The sequence below is a fragment of the Macrobrachium nipponense genome, chromosome 21 (assembly GCF_015104395.2).
Source record: "Macrobrachium nipponense isolate FS-2020 chromosome 21, ASM1510439v2, whole genome shotgun sequence".
Classification (NCBI taxonomy): domain Eukaryota; kingdom Metazoa; phylum Arthropoda; class Malacostraca; order Decapoda; family Palaemonidae; genus Macrobrachium; species Macrobrachium nipponense.
In genome coordinates this window covers 80,064,249-80,071,209 of record NC_087212.1, presented here as the reverse complement: position 1 = coordinate 80,071,209, position 6,961 = coordinate 80,064,249, and positions in this window count along the sequence as shown.

The window sequence follows — 6,961 nt, the reverse complement described above, 5'->3', positions numbered from 1 at the left end:
TTCAAATCTCAATAAATTAATTTTTTTCAGGTTTTAGGAGACACTGTCTTGACATTTTGTCTTATTCTTGAAGCAATTTTCATCTTTATAATCAAACTCTATTCTTGTGAGCTCTGTTGGACAAAAAAAAAAAAAAAAAAAAAAAATCCCTGAGCTGACACATTTTGTAGACAAATATCTCAATCGGACTGACTATGCAAAAAAGATTACACTAGATAAAAAATAAACCTTTCATGGGGAGAAAACTTGTGAACAACCACCGACACGTGAAGAGAGTACAAACCAAATATTTCAGGCAAGTCTCCACTTCCTGGGCAAATCCAACTCTGGCTCCCACACTGACAAACTTTGCAGAGAAATTAACTCCATTTTCTGTGGAAAACATTTCCCCCACACTAACAAACAAAACAAAAATTCCTAACAAAATAAAACGAGCTAAAAGACTTCCTGACCAATAAGAAAAGTTAAATTGATATGCTGTGTAGAAAACTTGCAAATCAACATATTTTCAAGTCCCCCGCCCAAATAGTAAAAATCACTGCCTAGTTATTTCCAATCAGAACAAAAAAAAATCCCTTGAATCAACAGATTTTTTTTTAAACTCTGTTTAAACAACACTTCCTAGGGGGAAAACAACCTCGGAATTTATAACACTTTCCAAGCAAAAGGAACTTTCAAGAACTATCACAATGGACAAAAATCCCTTCCATTTAACACATTTTCCGAGCAAAACCCTCCAGAATAAAAATTCTTAAGTAAAATTTTAAGTAAAAATACCACACTCCTACAAAGATGCACATATTTTGGGCATACCTCTCAAAATAGACGACCTTTCCAGGTAGAAACGATAAAAAAAAAAAAAAAACGATTTTGTAATGGCTTATTTTTGGGGCAAAGTTTTCAGAGCATAAAATTCACGAGATATAAAAGCATTATAAGCAAGTGACTCCGGTCTCAAACTAATAGGTATTCCAATTAAAAACTCTCCCAAACAAGTATTTATACTTCTTGGCAGAGAAATAGCAAACTAACAGACTTCTAGGGAAAACCACGCACAAAATAGCAGACTTTACAGCCAAACATACTTCCTAGCAGACTTTCTTGGGCAACTGTTACGAACTGAGAGAGGTCCGCTTCAGGTTCGATATTATGATAAACAAAAAGAATTCAACACCAACAGTTGAAACTGGGGATACGAATATAGAAAGAAACACTAACACAACAAAGGTTTATTTACAAGCTTACTAACAAAGATAAACGCAGAATGGTATCTCCTATTTACATAAAAAAAAGGTAAAATCTTACAATGCGTGAACTGGGGAAACGGTGAGGTGATTCAAATACTTGCTGGCCAGTTTTGCGACTCGAAGCGATGGCTTCACAAAAGGAGAACTCTAATTGTAGATGCCTTCTTGCCTCCACATTGCAGAAAATAATGTCTACTCTTCATACTTGAAGGGCAGGAACTCCCCAAAACCTCTAGCAGAACGTTTCTTCTCTGAAGTCTTGCTCAACGTCGAAATAACTCGGTCGTCCACTCCTGAAGACGACTTGATCAGAATTCAACCAACCCTCGAGCGACTTTTCCTCTGATCCTTCTTTGGTTCCTTCTTCTCTTATCTCTCTCTGACAATCTCTGCTGCTGATCTCTCACTGATAATCTGATCTGTGGCTCTTACTGACGATCTTTTACTCTGTGACTAACTGATGATCTGCCTTCTCCTACTTCGTCCGTCGTATTTATACGGCATTCTAGGGGCGGGGCCTACGGTGAGCGTCACAGACTTCCGAGATTACCGGAACGATTTAGAAGTTTCTCGACGAAGTATTGCATCAGAAGTCACGTCTTTTCTCACGACACTTCGGCGCCTGTTGCATTCCACAACACTCCTGCCGATTCTAGAACCATCATGAGAACAGGCACTTCCAACACCTGCGCGAATACCTCCTTGCTGCCGAACTTCTTGAAAATGCGTTTTCCTTTCCTTTATTTTTCTTTGCTATAAAGCAATTACCATTACAGCAACCAAACCCCCCCCCCCCTCCCCAAATCACGAACTACTACATTTTCTAGCCCCCACAAATTCCAAACTAACATATTTGCTACATCGAAAAATACAAACTAGCAAGACCTCTAAGAATGATCAGATAATATAACTAACAGACTACGAGCAAAATGACAAAGTGGTAGACTTTCTAGCAAAGGTTTAAGAGACTTTAGGCAAAAGCCACAAATCCCGACATCTTGAAAACTAAAGCATCAAAGTTAACAGATTCTGTGAAGGCACAACCATTAAAGTTAACAGACTTCCTGAAGGCAAAAAAAAAAAAAAAAAAAACACAGACTAACAGGCTACATGAAAGTACAAACAACACAGAAATTTTAAATAAAAATATGGCATAAACTGCCATTTTAGAGAGAACATCACAAAATAGTGTACAATCTAAACCCCATGGTATTACAAACCAAGTAACTTCCTGAATGCATAAATATCAAAAGCCGACTTTCTGAATGCAAAGTAACAAGGAGAACCAAGACCACCTCCTAGGACTAAGTCTCATCGAGCAATTGACTTTCTCAAAGTGAAAGTATCACTCAATGACAAACTTCCTGAAAGAAAAAGTGCCCCTACAAACTCCCCGAAACTTCAGGCAGTGAAATGTGAAAGTATCACAGACTAAAAGACTTTCTAAAACCAAAACTATCATAAACCAAGGCACACACTAAACCAAAAATCTGAATCCTTATTGATCTCTGACCAGTAATTTTCCTTAATCCCGGACTCGTTTCAGACACCAGCAAACTTCTCCTGTGCTTTGCATCATGTATTCAGATTATATCAAGGATGATGAATCCGATTCTATTATCGAACACTAAAAGAGACAGTCCCAGATTATCACGAAGTAAAGTCTGAAGACTGAACTCCAGTATCACTAAAATTCCAGGTAAACACAAACCCTATCTAAATCTTCAACAACAGTATCACAAACTAACTGAATTACACACTCCATTGTCATAAACCAGTTTTTTTTTTAAATATCTACATAATGTACCTTCCACAATTACTATCCCAATCCTGTACGCCAATATCTACTCTTACAAACTGAAAAAATGATGTACAACTCTCCACATTAACCAAACTTGTTCTTGGCATTATTTTGAAAACACTCAACCTCGCTCTGTCTTGTATTCCAAACCTTTACAATAATGGAATGACACTTAGAATCCCAAGGCATCAAGAGCAAGAACATGATTATGCCATCAAGTGACATCCAGAAAGGAAAGTTTCACATCACTAAAACACAGGTAATTTCTAACCCACAGCATGACCCAAGATCAGGTACTATACGTATCGACTGTAAAATCTGTTGACATTTTAGTGAACTTTTCAAAGGTTCCATGAGTCAGGAAGGCCTGCTTAGAAAAATTCTGGAGCAATGAAAAGGCTACAACAGTTATAATCTGAAAGTTGGTATAACATTAAAATCAAGTCTAATTACACATTCTCTAAGCAATAAAGTGGGCCAGACAATATTATAAAGTACTATAACGCTTTTACTTATGCACATCACATCAGGGATATGCATCTCCACTTCTGAGACACAGAACAAAGCTTTGTAAACTTCACTTCAGGGATATGACATTGTCTCTCCAGTTCTGAGAGCCACCACAAAACTCTGAAAACCTTATATCATGGATATGCATCTCTAGTTCTGAGAGCAAACACAAAATTCTGTAAACCTTATATCAGGGATATGCATCTCTAGTTCTGAGAGCCAACACAAAGCTCTGTAAATCTCACATAAGGGATATGCATCTCCAGTTCTAAGAGCTAGCTAGCATAAAGCTCTGTAAACCTCACATCAGGGAACTGTATCTCTAGCTCTGAGAGCCACCACAAAGCTCTGTAAACCTCACATCAGGAGCATGTATCTCCAGTTTTGAGAGAAAAGAGAAAGATCTGTAACTTCACATCAGATACATGCATCTCCAGTTCTGAGAGAAAAGAAAAAGATTTGTAACCTCACATCAGGGATATGCACCTCCATTTCTGAGAGACAGAACAAAGCTTTGTAAACTTCACATCAGGGATATGTCTCTCCAGTTCCAAGAGCCAGCATAAAGCTCTGTAAACCTCACACCAGGAATATACACTACAAATCTGAGAGCCAACACAAAGCTCTGTAAACTTCAAATAAAGGACTTGCTTCTCCAAATCTGAGAGCCAACACAAAGCTCTATAGACCTCACATCAGGGAAATGTATCTATAGTTCTGGGATCCAACACAAAGCTCTGTAAACCTCACATCAGGGTCATACATCTCCAGTTCTGAGAGAGCATAAATCTCTGTGAACATCATATTAGGGATATACATCTCAAGTTCTGAAAACCAACACAAAGCTCTGTAAACCTCACATAAGGGACTTGCATTCCCAGTTCTGAAAGCCAACATAATCCTCTGTAAACCTCACATCAGGGGCATGCATCTCCAGTTCTGAGAGAAAAGAAAAGGCTCTGTAAACCTCACATAAGGTACATGCATCTCCAGTTCTGAGAGCCAGTACAAAACTCTGTAAACCTCACATCAGAGACATGCACCTCCAGTTCTGAGAGCCAACACAAAACTCTGTAAACCTATACTACACTTTTTCTGTCGAAAATACCTTATGAGAAAACCTGTCAGCACCTGAAGCAACTTAACCATAATAAACTGACGTAAAGATTGTAAAAATTTGCATTAAGGTGTGCTACAGTTTCTGTAAGGAAATAACAACCAGCTCCTTTAAGGCATCTCACTCGGCTATATCTTAACAAAACATTTCGTGGAAATGCTTTCTAAATAAATTAAACTTTACATAAGAAAAGTGATCTAAAAATGAGAAAAAGCTCCTCTTCTAGATAATTGATTAAGAAAACATTTGTTCTAGACGTGCCTATGCCATTTCAAAGCTTCAATATCTGTCCAATATTTCAGAGGCCACATTATTACAAGTTTGCCACGTTAAAGCCTTGTTATATAGTTCAGTTTCTGTCCATTAAAGGCCAAAGGTTTTCATAAACATTCATGGAAGATTAACACACACCCAGTTTTGTCTGACTGACTGACGATGTTATGAACTTTGCAAGGTCTCTCACTGACTTCTAAAACTGGTCATCGTGATATTTATCCCATTACCCAAATCTAACGTTAGCAAAAATGACAATAAATAAATTCTCTAAAACAGGTAAATGATGTTCTGCAAGTTATAAATTTTCCACAACTAAAATCTTTCACGAAAACCCAAAAGAAAACAGGAAACGAATGTCAAAATGTCTGAAAATCGTAGATTTTCTTACAAGTTATTCATAGAAAAATGAAATAACTGGTGTTTTGGCTATTATAGATCGTTTGGTACAAAATTCTACAGGTTAATCACACCATATCAAGACTCGACGTGCTAAGCAAGCACTTGCTTATGTAAGAAGACAAGTCATGTGAGTATTTGTAAGACGAGGATTGTCTCAATAGCAACCTTATCACAACCACTTGGACTCTCTGTACAGTGACATAATTCTTCGACATCTGAAATGGTCCAACAGTCCTCCCTAGAGACAGAAAACTGTATGACATTTGGGAAAGCACAGCGGAAGCATTTATAAGAACTTCTCCCACCTCGGCCAATCAGCTGCCAGCTTGGAAAGCTTAAGCCCTTTGGGTCTGCTTCAAAGCTGGTAACCGACTGACTGCATACCTCCTGCCGGGGGCATTCCACCCTCCGGGGTACTGCAATTAAGGACTCCCAAGGGAGTCCTTTGTTGGTAAATTTTTCCAGTTTTCTAATTTACAAAGTTTATAAACATGAGGGTTTCTGTACTTCAACTATCTTAATGAAGAGCAAAAATCTTTACTTTTCTTTAAACTTTTCAGGTTTATAGATCAATGTTTATTCTTTACAGAACTGCTGTAGTTCTCACTTTGTACCCAGTACTGAAAAAATGAAAACAGTCTCCTTTCTCAAGCATTAAAATAAGGCGAAAGACCAAACCATATAACAAAGCATGAACTACTCCAAATTTACTACAAAAAAACTCTGGAATTAACTTCAGGATATTATGACAAAATACAGTATCTTTATATCCAAAGATTTACTCGAGTTTCACACCCTACCAATCTAAGATCCAGATGTCTATTATCCTGTACAAATGAATACTCATAAATGTGTAGATTATGTGTGTTTACATTAAGAATTTGAATGTGAAACATTTAGACGAATAAATGTTTATCAGTACATAAACCAAACACATTCTTCTGAAACTTCAAGAGCACATTCAAAGAGACCACTATTAACAATGCCTAACCTTATTTAAGGTAACTCATTGAGTTCGAGTTTGCTTACTGTTCATTCCACTGGAATGGACAATATATTATTGTTAATTATTACGCAATTTCATAGTCTCTTTAAAGTAATGCTTGGAATTTGAGTTTATACTTGTCAAATCATTCATCTACAGTACATTTGTCAACAATACCATACTACTCTGAAAGCAATAAGCGCCACATACAACAGTGTCTTGAAATATGCAGAGATGCCATGATAATGATGTTCTTGATAAGATACTCTCCAGTAGTTAAGTATTAACCTCTAATTGATGTATGTTTAATATCATGCCTTGGTTTGTACAAAAATCAGTGATTCGTTGAATCACTTGAAAAAAATAAGTCCTTTATGCCCTAAAGTGCAAATGTTTAAATGCTTCAGGTTGGATACCTCTCCTGTAAGAAAAAAAAAAAAAAAAAACTCATAACCTAAGAGTTAAAGCACAAGTACCAGTGGTTACATAACATTGCAAAAAAGCAAGACCCCAACACAATTACAAAATTAATTCAAAAGAACTCTTGATATAAATCAACAAAGAGACAAGCTATGGATTAAAGCTACAAGGAACATATAAAAAGCCTGGTTCCATGTCCCTGCTAT